This window comes from Bufo bufo, chromosome 4 (genome assembly GCF_905171765.1).
Source record: "Bufo bufo chromosome 4, aBufBuf1.1, whole genome shotgun sequence".
Lineage (NCBI taxonomy): Eukaryota > Metazoa > Chordata > Amphibia > Anura > Bufonidae > Bufo > Bufo bufo.
This window is the reverse complement of record NC_053392.1, coordinates 176,314,333-176,330,277: the sequence shown is the minus strand read 5'-3', so window position 1 is coordinate 176,330,277 and position 15,945 is coordinate 176,314,333.

The window sequence follows — 15,945 nt, the reverse complement described above, 5'->3', positions numbered from 1 at the left end:
CTGCTGCAAGACGTCCTGGACCCCAAGGTATTTGGTAATGAATCGCTGCACGACTAAGTTCAGGATGTGAGCCATGCATACCAAGTGTGTCATTTTGCCCTGTTTCAGTGAGCTCAGCAGATTGGCACCGTTGTTGCACCCCACTTTACCAACTGTCAATCAGTATTTTTTGGAAGCAGGTATATCAAACCCCTCAATCAGTATTTTGTGAAAGCAGGTATATAGAACCCCTTAATCAGTATTTTGTGGAATCAGGTATATCGCAGGCCTCAATAAATATTTGGTGGAAGCAGGTATATCGAACCCGTTAAACAGTATTTTGTGGAAGCAGATATATCGCAGCCCTCAATCAGTATTTTGTGGAAGCAGGTATATCAAACCCCTTAATCAATATTTTGTGGAAGCAGGTATATCGCACCCCTCAATCAATATTTGGTGTAAGCAGGTATATCACACCCATCAATAATTTTTTTGCCACAACAGTTATATCACACCATCCTGTTTATTTGGGGCAACAGGTATATCGCAGCCCTCAATCAGTATTTTGTGCAAGAAAGTATATCACACCACTCAATCAGTTTTTTGGGGGCAACAGGTATATCACACCCATTGCAAATAGTTGTTCCAATAGCGCTCATCCCTCTATATAGCTGCGGTATCGCAGCAGAACTGCACAGAACTGCTGCACAATACAAATTAACTATATACTTTCTATGTTAGAAAGTATAATATAGGTATATCACACCCATCAATCAGTTTTTTGGGGGGCAACAGGTATATCACACCCGTTGCAATTAGTTGTTCCAATTGCATTTGTCCCTCTGTATAGCTTCTGTATCGCAGCAGAACCGCACACAACTGCTGCACAATACAAATGCACTATAATATACTTTCTATGTTAGAAAGTATATTATAAGTATATCACACTTCTCAGTATATCACACCTATTGATAGCACACCTATACCAGTCCTTAAAAGGACTTTTGTGGCCCTATTAGCTAGCGTTTGGTGTCCCTAACAGCCTGTCCCTGCTCCACTAAGCAACCTCTCCTGACACTGGAAAAACACAGAATGTAAAATTGCTGCCAGATCGGGTTCTTTGATAGGGTGGGGGTGTGTCCATGTGCTGAAAAATCGTATGATATCTTGACGCAATGCAATGCGTTTACAGCAGAATTTATGCTAATAATGGTAGTGTTGGTGGTGCTGGCAATAAGCCTATAAAACACTTATAAACTGTTGAAGCAAGGTTTTTCCAAAAGTATGCTGGCTAGCTGTTTATTTACTGATAAAATTAGGTTGTTACAGGATTCTTATTGCAGGACTTGCAGTGCAACATGAACTTCTTAATTGCTAGCAGCTGTATGAAAATAGTATGAAACACAGAACTTTGAGTGAACAGTCCCTTCCTCCTTATGCTTTCCCTAATACATTCCTGATATACAGTACAGACCAAAAGTTTGGACACACCTTCTCATTCAAAGAGTTTTCTTTATTTTCATCAGAAAATTGTTTCTTTAGGTCAAATTCCAAAAATCTGGGCTTAATCTAGTGTCCATATTCTGTGTGTTTCTGTGACTGTCCTGCATCAGAAAACTGACTGTAAAACAATCTGCGCCACATCTAGTGACAAAACCATTAAAATGAAGAAGGCGAGCACTAAGGGACGAGGAAGTGGGCATGATGCTGATGGTGCACGCAGAGGCCGTGGCCCTGGGCGCAATGAAACTGTGCCTGCTGCCAGTGCACCAGAAAATAAAAAATCCACCGTACCCAGCATCATGTCCAACTTCGCTGGGCGGCGCAGAATAACACTGTCCAAGTCGGACCAGTGCGAACAGTTGGTCGGTTGGATTGCTGAAGATAATGCTTCCAGTCGGTTAAGCACCACCCTCTCTTCTGCCAAATCCAGTTTCTGTAGCCAAGAGTCTGGTCAACCGAATCCGCTCTCTGATTATCCTTCCTCCCACCATGGAGATGCTTGCCAAACGAGTGATCCCACACTCGGATATTCCGAAGAGCTCTATCTAGCGCCACTATTACATTTGGCCCTCGCTCCCAGCATGCTTGAAGAGGGACCTGAGATATTGTGCCCTGATTCCCAACCTCTTGAGCCTTCACAGTCTCAAGAAGATGACGGTGGTAAACAGCAATTATTCGTTCACGAGGTGGATGATGATGAGACACAGTTAGCAATCACTGAGGTTGTGGTTAGGTCAAGTCAGGAGGATGAGCAGAGTCAGGAAGTGGAAGAGGAGGTGGTTGACGATGAGGTCACTGACCCAACATGGGAAGGTGAAAAGCCGAGAGAGGACAGCAGTACAGAGTGGGAGGAATCTTCAGCACCGCAACAGGCTGGAAGAGGCAGTGGGGTTGCAAAAAGGAGAAGTAGGCCTGCAACCGTTACACCGAGAACCCCCATGCGTAAATCTACCTTGCCAAGGGGTAGGTGTTCCCCAGTATGGCGCTTTTTCGAGGAAGGTGCAGACGACAAAAGAGTGGTAGTTTGCAACATGTGCCGTACCAAAATGAGCCGGGGCATGAACTCTAGCAATTTCACCACCACCAGCATGATCCACCACATGGCATCCAAGCACCCTAACAAGTGGGCCGAATGCCTGGGTGCACAATCTGGATCTGCGGTTCACAACACTGCCTCCTCTTCCCCTGTGTTACGCACTGCTGGCCAATCCCCTGTCGAAGGCGCAGGCCCAGATGCCCCTCGCCCTGCACCTGGATCTTCGCATGACCCATCAGTAACCACATCCATTTCCTGTCCAAGCACAGTGTCCAAATGTCCATAGCACAGTCATTTGAACACAAGCGCAAATAATCACCCACCCACCCACAGGCCATAGCACTAAATGCGCAACTTTCAAAATTACTGGCCCTTGAAATGTTGCCATTTAGGCTTGTGGACACTGACGCCTTCCGCAGCCTGATGTCGGCGGCTGTCCCTCGGTACGTAGTCCCCAGCCGCCACTATTTTTCATGGTGTGCTGTGGTGTCCCAGAACATCACCCGTGCCCTGACCAACGCAGTTACTGGGAAAGTCCACTTAACCACGGACACATGGACAAGTGCTGGTGGCCAGGGACACTACATTTCCCTGACCGCACACTGTTGTGGAGGCCGGGAGTGAGTCGTACCCTGGAATGGCACAGGTGCTACCCACACTCAGGATTGTGGGCCCTACATCCATCAGGGTCTCTGCCAGCAGCTATATTACTGGCTCCAACCCCCACTTCTCCTCCTCTGCTGCCTCCTCCTCCACTTCCACCTCCAGCAGCAGTCAGCCATCAGTCACTAGCTGGAAGCAGTGTCGCACTGCTGTGGGTAAGCGTCAACAGGACGTGCTGAAGTTGATCTGTTTAAGGGACAAACAGCACACTGCCGCAGAGCTGTGGCAGGGTATAAAGGAACCAGACCGAGCTGTGGCTCTCGCCACTCAACCTACAACCAGGCATGGTTGTGTCTGACAATGGCCGTAACTTGGTGGCAGCTTTGGAGCTCGGCAACCTGACACACATCCCATGTCTAGCCCACGTCTTAAACTTAGGGTCTATTCACACGTCCGTTTTTTCTTTCCTGATCTGTTCCGTTTTTTGCTGAACAGATCTGGACCAGATCTGGACCCATTCATTTTCAATGGGTCCTGGAAAAAAACGGACAGCTCAATGTCTGATTTTTTTCAGGACCCATTGAAAATGAATGGGTACAGAACTGGTCCAGATCTGTTCAGCAAAAAACGGAACAGATCAGGAAAGAAAAAACGGATGTGTGAATAGACCATTAGTGGTTCAGCGGTTTATCAAAACCTACCCCAATTTGCCAGAGCTTCTAGTGAAGGCGCGGCGCGTGTGTGCCTATTTCCGCAAGTTATCCACAGGTTCAGCCAGTCTGTCAATGCTCACCGACTGTTGTGTGACGTGAGCACTCGCTGGAACTCTATGTTCCACATGTTGGCCAGGCTTTGTGAGCAGCAGAGGGCAGTTGTGGAATACCAGCTGCAACATGATCGTCGCCTTTCGATCAACTGTCACTAGTCACAAGCGAGGAGTGGGCATTGTTGTCAGACCTCTGTGAGGTTTTAAAAAACTTTGGTGAATACACACAGATGGTGAGCGGCGATAACACTATTATCAGCGTAACCATCCCACTGTTGTGTCTACTCAAACGATCGCTGCTCACAATTAAGGACGACGCTCTGAATTTGGCAGACAAGGAAATCGGGGAGGACATTACACAGGGTGATAGCCAGCCCACCCTCAGTTCGTCTTCTCAGCGCGAATTGGACCATGAAGAGGAGGAGGAGGAGCTGGAGACAGTTGCCTCTGATACAGAGGGTAGTACCCATGGAAATTTAATTCCATCTGTTCAGCGTGGAAGGGCAAAAGAGGAGGAGGAGGATGAGGGGATAGAGAGTCATCCTGATGTCGACATCGTCGTCTTGCCTGTTGGTACTCTGGCACGCATGGATAACTTCATGTTAGGCTGCCTTTCCAGCGACCCTTGCGTTATACGCATTTTAGATAACACGGATTACTGGGTGTTCACCCTTATTGACCCCTGCTACAAAGAGAACTTCTCATCTCTCATTCCTCTGGTGGAGAGGACGAGCAAAATGGTGCAATACCAGAAGATCCTTGTTGGAAAATTGATCCAGAATTTTTCATCTGACAACGTTGGCGGCAGAGTCTGTACTTCCTTAGGCAACCAAGGAAGGAAGACAAGGGGAACAGACAGCAGTTCCAACAAAGGCAGGGCAACACTCTCCAAGGCATGGGACACTTTCATGACACCCCGCCAGCAATCTCACCCTGAAGCGCGGCCTAGTGGTACAAGGAGGGAAACGTTTTGGAAGATGGTGAAGAAATACATAGCAGACGGTGTCAGCGTCCTAAATGATCCCTCAGTGCCTTACAACTACTGGGTGTTCAAGCTGTACATGTGGCACGAACTTGCGCTCTACACCTTGGAGGTGCTGGCCTGCCCTGCCGCCATCGTTTTGTCTGAGCGTGTATTTAGTGCTGTTGGTGGCATTATAACAGATAAGCGTATCAGCTTGTCCACTGTCAATGCTGATAGGTTGACTCAGATAAAAATGGATTGCCTGGATTGCCCCTGACTTCTCAACTCCACCAGAGGAGAGCTGAGCTGATGATGAACATAAAGGCAATTTAAAGGGTTTCTACCACCAGAAATACTGTTATGTACAGTAGCTGACTGACATTAGCGATGCGCTAATGTCAGCACTACATAACAGTATGTTTCTAACGTTAGTCCCTGCAGCCGTTTTTGTTAAAAAAGCACTTTTATTATATGCTAATGAGCCTCTAGGTGCTATGTGGGCGTAAAATCAGCACCTAGAGGCTCCGTCCACTCACCCATTATCCCGCCCAGGTCCAGTGTTGTGCCCGCCCAGCTCCTCTTGATTGATGGTACGGTCCGCCGCATTGCTGCCGAAATCCCGCGCCTGCGCCGTTCACTTCTGTCTTCGGCGCAGGCGCAGTGAGTGAATGATGCGATCCTGGTGCCGGATTCCTCACTGTGCCTGCGCCGACTACGTCACAGTGAGGAAGCCGGCATCGGGAGAGCGGCCTTCACTCACTGCGCCGAAGACAGAAGTGAACGGCAGCGATGCGGCGGACCGTGCCATCAATCAAGAGGAGCTGGGCGGGCACAACACTGGACCTCGGCGGGATAATGGGTGAGTGGACGGAGCCTCTAGGTGCTGATTTTACACCCACATAGCACCTAGAGGCTCATTAGCATATAATAAAAGTTTTTTTTTTTTTTTTTTTAAAGCTTTATTGCAAAATAGATATCCGTTACAGAATACTTTGAAAGGGAGGTGTGAGCTCCCGTTATACATAAATAGTTTTACACAAATTGATTAGAGGCCATTAATAAGCAATAAGCAACATAACAACAAGAAAAGGATGTATGTAAATGGAGCTATATCATATGGAATACATATCCGCAAGTTAGAGGAGGTCCACAGTTTTAAGGCATGCTGTAAAGCTGGATGGTGAGGATGAATTTATCCTTGAAAGTCTCTGTAGGATCTCCAATTTTCACATAGAGTTAAAAATTTGTGGTGGGACCTATTTTCCCAAGCTGCTATCTCCTCAAATCTATATAAAGATTCAACTTTATTGTACGAATGGTCCAGAGAGGGGATATTTGATGATAGCCAATGTGTAGGAATTAGGAGTCGGGCGGCTACAATTAATATCTTGAATAGAGGGTGGATATTTGTCTTGTGGTTGAGATGTAATCCTAGTAGGGCTAAGACCGGTGATGGGTTGACATTTGATTTGCAAATTTCGTTGCATTTTTTTAAAATATTATTCCACCAGTCAAAGATCAGGGGACAAGTCCACCAGGTATGGAACATTGTTCCCCGCTCTTCTCCACATCTCCAACATGCCTCAGAACCATTACTGCTAAAACGGCATGTGACATCAGGTGTTTTGTACCATCTAGTTAACACTTTTTATCCATTTTCCTGGATTCTGGTACATCTTGAGGACGTGTGTGGTATTCTAAAAAGAAGGTGTTGTTCCTCAGAAGAGAAATGAGTATTCAAGTCCCTTTCCCATAGGGTTATAAAACTAGGTTTGGGTGGCAGGATCGCTGTATTAAGATATTTATATAGTAGGGATATAGCTTTCCTTGGGGGAGAAGGGCTGTGGATGAGGCTCTCAAACCATGTGAGAAGTCTGGTGAGGGAACTCAATGGAATGTGTTTGTTAATGTATGTCATCAGGAAATAAAGCATATGTGGATGGGATTTAATCTCGGGAAGAGAAGAGATAAGGGTTTCTTAGTTTATTGGTCCCTCCTCATTCCTTAATAGAATGGTGATTATAGGTATATCAGAGGAACGCAGGTTCTTAGGGACACTTTGTCTAAACTCCAGAGGAGCTAAACCCATCACATCTCTGACTTGGATAAGAGGGGATGGCGATGGGAAACCCCATTTCGAGTTTTGAAACCAATTCCACGCCTCAAGAGTAGATGAAACCAGCAAGTTGTGTTTAGGGGATGGGGACAGATTATGGTGAGGGTCTACTAGCAATGTCCTTAATGTCGGTAGGTAAGCAGGGGTCTCCATACCAACCCAGGATTTATGCTCAGGGTTCCTAAACCAGTCCAGGGCCCTAGAGAAAAGTATAGCTTTATTATATAATTGGCGGTTGGGAAGGCCTATGCCTCCTTGATTTCTGGATCTCTGGATGGTGTTAATATTGATCCTTGCCTTTTTACCGTTCCATATGAAGGAGCGTATGGATTGTCCCAGAGATTGAAAGAAGGAGTTGGGTATAGGTATGGGGAGGACCTGGAGGAGGTATGTTAATCTAGGTAGGACGAGGGACATGACCATGTTTTTACGTCCAAATCAAGAAAGTAAAGGGGGGTTTAGAGCTTCTAGTTGACAATTAATAGAGCTCAGCAGGGGGATATAGTTTAGTTTATACAGAGATGTAATATCAGGGTGGATCTTGACTCCCAGATATGATATATGGGGCGAGTCCCAATTAAAAGGGGAGGAGAAGGCTAATTCAGTTTTGTGTTTCTGGCTGAGCCCTACACTCAAAATGTTGGATTTTTTCATATTTATTTTGAAGTTGATAAAAGTGCTTTTTTAACAAAAACGGCTGCAAGGACTAACGTTAGAAACATACTGTTATGTAGTGCTGACATTAGTGCATCGCTAATGTCAGTCAGCTACATAACAGTATTTCTGGTGGTAGAAACCCTTTAAATCTATCATTTCTAATGTACTCAATCTACTGTAGTATATTCCCATGCATTTTCCACCACAAAAAAAAGAGTATATGGTTGAATCTTGTTTTCTCGTCCTCCTCTTCCTCATCCAGATTGTCTATATTCCCTCCACTCTAATTTTGTTAATATGGTCAGCTCAACTGCAGGCCCTCAACTCACATTTTTTTGTAGGGTCAGCTCACCAGCAGGCCCTCGCCCCTAATGTTTTAGAGGGTCATTTGAGCAACAGGCCCTCGCCCATAATGTTTTAGAGGGTCAGCTCACCAGCAGGCCCTCGCCCCTAATGTTTTAGAGGGTCAGCTCACCAGCAGGCACTCGTCCCTAGTGTTTTAGAGGGTCATTTCAGCAAACAGGCCCTCGCCCATAATGTTTTAGAGGGTCAGAAGGCCCTCGCATATAATGTTTTAGAGCGTCAGCTCCGCAGCAGGCCCTCACCTCTAATGTTTTAGAGGGTTAGCTCAGCAGCAGGCCATCGCATATAATGTTTTAGAATGTCAGCTCCGCAGCAGGCCCTCACATATAATGTTTTAGAGGGTCAGTTCAGCAGCTTGCCCGCACCTAAAATCTTTTACTTGGTCAGCTCACCTGCAGGCCCGCAACTCAATGTGAATGAGGCCCTCCTTTATGTGATATACAGGTTGTATCGGAGTGCCTCTTCCTTGTAATTTTTGGCAGGACTTGCACTTTATATACAAGTAAATATACATGAAAGAATGTTTTCAATACATTTTTTCTATAAAATCGATTTTTTTTTAATTTTGTTTTGTGTGTAAAACCGTAATTAGATTTTGGGCCTGGTGATCACTTTAAGCCATTTTAAGCTGCATCAGCAGCAGCATGGTGATAAAAATGAGTGGCAAGGTGACATGGTGTGGAGATGGCAGCATGAGGAGGCCACATAGTGGCACAATGACTGAGTCTTGATAAAAGACTGAGGCCACAGATTGATTCCATCTGCATCTTTCTAAGCAATCTGTGGAGCTGTATCACGGTCACCTGCAGATTAATGCAGCCATCAAATTCAAGTTGGGTTTCTCGGTTCCACCTCAGCTCACCAGCAGGCCCACACCTAAAATCTTTTACTGGTTCAGCTCACATGCAGGCCCGCGACTTAAATCTTTTACAGGGTCAGCTCACATGCAGTCCCGCAACTTATGCTACCTTGCTTTGATATCCAAATGGATCGTGGACGTCACGGGGACGTGCGATCAGGCAGAAGTTCTCTAGAGTCAACAAAGCGGCAGCCGGACCTCTCCTGTATAACATTTCCTCATCCAAAATACTGCAGAGACATTCTCTGTAATTTTTTATTACTCATTCCAATAAGAGGGCATCTTAAGAGTCCTGTATTGTTATTTATCGTCACTAACTCCCCGAGTCGGGAGTGGGTAATTGTTGCGCGCCTGCTACCTTCCTTGGATGTTTCTGCTTTAATAACTTGACCCACCCTCTCCATCCAATCAGATTTCAGCCATTGACCTCCCTTGGATGTGGTATCTCTTTCTCAAGCTACCTCTCTGGCATCAAACCCTAATTCACCGTTACCCGTGATCACCATGGTAGGCGCAGAAAAGAACATCGAAAGCTGATAGGGCAGACAACCAAATGGATCGTCGCAGTCACGGGGACGTGCAATCGCCCAGAGGTTATCTAGAGTAAACAATGTGGCAGCAGGCCCTCGCCCCTAAGGATTTAGATGGTCAGATCAGCAGGCCCTTGCTCCCAATGTTTTTGAGGGTCACCAGCAGGCCATCAATCATAATTTTTCAAGGGTGTGCCCTTCTTTATGTGTAACAAAGGGTGTTTTGGAGTGCCAGTTCCTTGTAATTTTTGGCTACCCTTTCTTTTAGTGCATAGGCTTTATGAGTGTAGGAGTCCCACTACCTGAACAATTGTACCACAATGTGAATTAGGTCCTCCTTTATGTGATATACAGGCTGTTTCGGAGTACCTCTTGCTTGTAATTTTATTGCAGGACTTGCACTTTATATACAATTGAATATACAGGAAAGAATGTTTACTAACAATTTACCTTGTAAAATAAAAAATTTTGGGGGTTTTGTGCGTATTTTTGTCAGTCTGTAAAAGTGGCGTAAAACTCGGACAACATGGTTCCCAGCAGCGACCTGGGAGTCCAAGATGCATCCAGACATCGTCCCCATGGTGTTCCCGATCCATTTCGGTGGTGTTTCTGTCACTTTCTGACCTTTTCCAATGGACCAGGCACCCTCCTCTCTTCAGAGCAGGGGGTGCCTGGTTGTCTCCCATTGACTTCCATTATACTTGGGTGCTCGGCCGAGCACACGAATATAGCAATGTGTTCGGCCCGAACACCCGAATACTTTGGTGCTCGATCATCACTAACAAGGATAGAACAGTTTTTTTATGGGTTCAAAATTCCATTCCACAAAATGTGGAACACACACAGCCTGCATCCCTGTTTTGTGGACTTGCAATTTGCAGACCCCAAAACTAGCTACAGTGGTGTACATGAGGCCTAATGTGATTTTACTTCAAAAAGACGTTTTGTAGCAGCAGTCAGGCGGTTCTTTCTCACTGCTTCTCATTGATAAGTAAAAATGAGAAGCTTATATCAATTACTATCAATTGATATGCGGATAGCGCCAGGAATAGAAAGTTGAAACCAATGAGGAGGAGAAAACTAGATGAAAACTGCTGGTTCAGTATAAATCTCACATATATCTCAAGAATGTTCCAGTTAAATGTATTCACCTCTACAGTATAACTGTAAAATACATAACCTCTATAATTATACACCTCTATAATCATCACAGTTTAATACCAGGACTTAATAATAGTACATAAGTTTTACTTGCATATGCAATGAAAATTGTAGTATTTTATAATGAGAAACAACTCATTTTCAGTAATATTCTGTTTAAAAGTAACTGTTAATATACTGTATGGATATCATTTTAGTGTAATAATTTATAATGATACTGAGCAGGGGATATGTAAATTTTCTCCATGCTGAGTGAAATAATAACTAAAACAATGTCATTAGCATCACCAAGGATCAGATGTACAAGCACAAGCAGATGTCGAATTAGCAGGAAACTGTTTAGGCTTGTGACGCAAAGAGATGTTAATGGGACATAACCTTCATGGAGGAGAAATACGAGTATTTTATATTGAAGACTGTTCATTGAATGAGTAAAAATAACCACCAAAAAACTTACACTGTTGTAGATCAGTAAAAAAAAAAGGAGAGAAAATGCTGTTGGAAGTGCAACGGGCGGCTTTCCCCCGGGGCCGTCTCTATAACACACGTCCCAGTTGTAGGAAATGCCAAGTGGTATGCTGCGGCCTAAAATGTCTCTTTATGTGTGTCATAGTGGCAGGCAAACTGAACTCTGCTATATCCTTCTCTCACTCAGCTGTACTGACAAGCTGACTTGGTGACATGGTTTGTTCTTTATGATGCACTTCACTTTTAAGTCGGACTTATCTTCAGCCAAGGAATAGGTTAGAATCCTGGCAGCTCCAACATGGAGTCTCAACCAGCACAAACCAGAAATGCCCCACCTCCTTCTGGTAGCAAGCAGGACTGGCCCACTTCTGACCAAAGGGAGAATGGGTAGAGAATAGAATGGTGAGTTCCATTCTATCTTTTTTTATAATTGTATATTTATTAAAGAGTAAAGAAATGACAAAGCATATTCACAACAGATTCATGCACATTAGTACAAAGTAAGAGGTAAAACATGTAAAACATCGTATTCACAGTAACTGAGCACTAATAGCATTCAATGATAGAAAGAGAAATGTCGAGCAATAATTTGGCAATAAAGTGCACAGAAAAAGAATAAACTATGTCTGTCTATAATCAGTCCAGTATAGGACCATTGAGCAGTATATCTCAGAACAGGAAGGCCTCAGGCAGTAGGGAGGGCACCCCAAGGACCCAAGAGCCCAATGCCTCTAAAGAAGACATGCTTCGTCAAACTAATAACAAAGAGACAATACAAACAACAAAGACAAAAACACAATGGGGAGGAGGGGACACATCATTCTCATAAGATCTCTAAGGATGTCTTGTAGCCCAGTAATCATCCCAGAGATCCCATATGGCATTGAAGAGTGCAATTTTGTCCTGAAACATAGCTGTGGAGTATTCCAGTGTTCGGACCTCCGTCACCCTAGCATACAAATCGGAGACCCTTGGTGGTTCAAGGCTTTTCCAACATCGGGGTATTAGACAACGAGCTGCCGTAAGTATCATTAGTAATAACTTAAGCAAGTGTTTTTTAACCTGACGAGGAACCATATTAAGCAGGAAGGACAGAGGGTCAGGCTGGATTTCCACTGCAAAAAAATCACTCAGAAGGGTGCCTACTCCAGTCCAGTAGGAGCGTATCTTGGGACAGTCCCAGAAGATATGGGGCAATGTACCCCTATGGAACCCTCACCTCCAGCACTCTCTCTGAACTACTGGGTTCATTCTATGGAGGAGGTCAGGAGTGTGATACCAGTACATCAAAATTTTATATTGGTTCTCCTGGTGTAGCACCGACATTGAGGATTTCGCTGCCCTCCTCCATATAAGGCACCAAAGTGTGTCCGGAAAGATCTTCCCCAAGTATTCCTCCCACTGTACCATGTAGGAGTGTCTCTGGACCCGCTCAGGAAAGGGGGTCAGCAATATGGAGTAGATCTCAGAAATTAGACCCTTCACATGTACCCCTTCCCTACTCAGGTGTTCAAAGGCAGTCGGGAGGGAGACTATAACCCCCGAAAAAATGGACTGGGCAAAGTGATTAATTTGGATATAAAAGTAATTGGAGAAGGAGGGGAATTCATATTTGGTCTGGAGGGTTGGAAACGGCAAAAGGTCCCTAGTGAAGGGGTCCACAATGTCTGCAAACCTGAACACTCCTCGCTGAAACCATGGTCTCGTCGTGGACGCGGTAAGACTAGTGGGGAGCTTAGGGTGATACAGAAAGGAGATCATGGCGGAGTGGGTAGAAACCAGAGGGAACCGACCGCTACATAACTGCCATATGGATCTAGTGCAGGCCATAGGCCCTAAAAGATCCCTAACTGGCAGGGCACCATGGGATCCTGACCATAGCATAGAGTTGGGATGTATCGGAGCCAGCCAGAGTCTTTCTATCTGCACCCAGACATAGTACGGGTGCAGAGAAGCCCAGGCCGTGACGTAGCGTAGTTGGGCTGCCCAATAATATTTGGACAGGTCCGGTACTCCTAGCCCACTTGGTGCTTACTCGATAGGAGGACTGACCTTGGGATTCTATGACGTCTCCCCGCCCATATGAATCTAAGGAGCTGGGATTGGGTGGATCTCAGATCCTTGAGGGGAACTGCAATCGGAAGAGTCTCAAAGAGGTACAGAAGTTTGGGCAAGATCGTCATTTTAGTCGCGGCAATGGGTCCCAGGAGAGACAGCGGGAGAGCGTGCCACTTATCCAGAAGACCCCTGATTTCCGCATATATGCGTGGGAAGTTGGCTTTATAGAGGTCCCCATATTGGGACGTAAGATCAACACCCAAGTAGCTCAAGGAATCCCTCTTCCATTGGAAAGGGAAGTTCATCTTAAGAGAGCTCAGGGACGCCTGAAGAACATTAAGAGGGAGGGCCTCAGTTTTATGGGTGTTGACTAGAGTTGAGCGGACACCTGGATGTTCGAGTTCGACGAGTTCGGCCGAACTTGAAAAAAATGTTCGGGTTCGGGACCCGAACTTGACCCCGAACCCCATTGAAGTCAATGGGGACCCGAACTTTTGGGCACTAAAATGGCTCTAAAATAGTCCTGGAAAGGGCTAGAGGGCTGCAAAAGGCATCAAGAGCTTAAGAGCATGGCAACTGTTCTGCAAACAAATGTGGATAGGGAAATTACTTAAAATAACATAAAATACAGAAATTTTTTAAATAATCTGGATCTAGGAGTAGGAGGTTGAGGAGGTGGTGGATGGGTGGATGTGGCGGTGTAGGTGGAAGCGGCGGTGAAGGAGGAATAGGTAGCCAACACTGATTTGTGTTATTTTATATTTTTAAATTGGGGTATCCCCCAAAATATTGGGACATATAACAAAATAAAACAAATAATAAGTGCACTTGAGTACAAGAATGGATGGTTGAGGCTGGTATAAATGTCTATTCTGCACAAGGTACGGACAAGTCCTGTGGGATCCATGACTGGTTCATTTTAATAAACGTAAGCTTGTCCACATTGGCTGCGGCCTATGATAATGCTCTCTGCCGTGCTAAACACACGTTCACACTATACACTGGCTGCAGGGCAGGTCAGCACCTCCAAGGCTGACAAAGCTTTTACACATTTTGGCCTTCTCAGGTGCTGGCGGTGCCCCAGCTGCATTGGCGACCTCTTCCTTCTCCTCTGCCTTCACCTTGTTCTTCCACTGTGCCCCCGCTGTCAGGTGGGAATGCCATCATCAGCGTGCGCTTGTAGTCGCGCATCTTCTGATCAGTAACAGATGTTTTAACTAAATTTAGTTCCCTGTCAGCAATGCAGAGCAGGGGTTCATTCACGGCAAAAGGGGGTTCATGTCACCCAGCAATAGAACAGAGGATTTTGAGAGATTTAGGCCCCTGTCACCCAGGCACAGTAGGGGTTCATTCATGGCAAAAGGTGGTTCATGTCACCCAGCAATAGAACAGACAATTTTGAGAGATTTTAGGCCCCTGTCACCCAGGCACAGCAGGGGTTCATTCACGGCAAAAGGGGGTTCTTGTCACCCAGCAATAGAACAGAGGATTTTGAGAGATTTAGGCCCATGTCACCCAGGCACAGCAGGGGTTCATTCACGGCAAAAGGGGGTTCTTGTCACCCAGCAATAGAACAGAGGATTTTGAGAGATTTAGGCCCCTGTCACCCAGGCACAGTAGGGGTTCATTCATGGCAAAACTGGGGTTCATGTCACCCAGCAATAGAACAGAGGATTTTGAGAGATTTAGGCCCCTGTCACCCAGGCACAGCAGGGGTTCATTCACGGCAAAAGGGGGTTCATTTGTATACGCCAAAAATGGTAAAATGTCATCCGACAATTGAAAATAATAATTTTTTCAATTTACGGCACTAAAATTTGCACTTTTTTGCATTAAAATGGCTCTAAAATAGTCCTTGAAAGGCTAGAGGGATGTAAAAGGCAGTAAAATGTGCTTAAGAACATGGCAACTGCTCTGCAAACAAATGTGGATAGGGAAATAACTTAAAATAAAATAACTAAAAATTACAAATTATTAACCTGCAACTCAGAAGGAGGTGGATATGGAGTCGGAGGTTGAGGAGGCGGTGAATGTGGTGTTGTAGGTGGAGGCAGCAATGGAGGAGGAGGAGGTAGCCAACAATGTTTTTTTTAATTTTTTTATTGGGGTAGGTAGCTAGAGATGTCGCAACATAAAATTTTTCGTTCCCGGACGGCGAACGCGAATTTCCGCAAATGTTCGCGAACGGGCGAACCGCCATAGACTTCAATAGACAGGCAAATTTTAAAACCCACAGGGACTCTTTCTGGCCATAATAGTGATGGAAAAGTTGTTTCAAGGGGACTAACACCTGGACTGTGGCATGCCGGAGGGGGATCCATGGCAAAACTCCAATGGAAAATTACGTAGTTGACGCAGAGTGTGGTAAGTTGAATTCGCAATGCGATTAATATAACCTGCAATAATCGCATTGCGATTACAACTTAGATCTGAGTTCCTAATGGTTGTATTGCTAGAATTGAGGAATATAACGAATAAAGAACTATATTCTCAATCTTCGTTATATCCTAGCAATACAACCATTAGTAACCCAGTTCTAAGTTGAATTTGCAATGCGATTAATATAACCTGTATTAATCGCATTGCGATTACAACTTAGTCAAATTTGTGACACTGCAGCTTCAGACTAAATCTAAGATGGATGCTGTCCTTGCTTTTTGATAGGAGGTGGGAGGGTCTGGGAGGGAGGGTATGCTGATTGGCTGGAATGTGTCTGCTGACTGTGAGGTACAGGGTCAAAGTTTGCTCAATGATGATGTATAGGGGGCGGACCGAACATCGCATATGTTCGCCTGCCGCGGCGAACGCGAAGAAGCTATGTTCGCCGGCGAATAGTTCGGGACATCTCTATAGGTAGCCCCCAAAATATTGTGACAAATAAA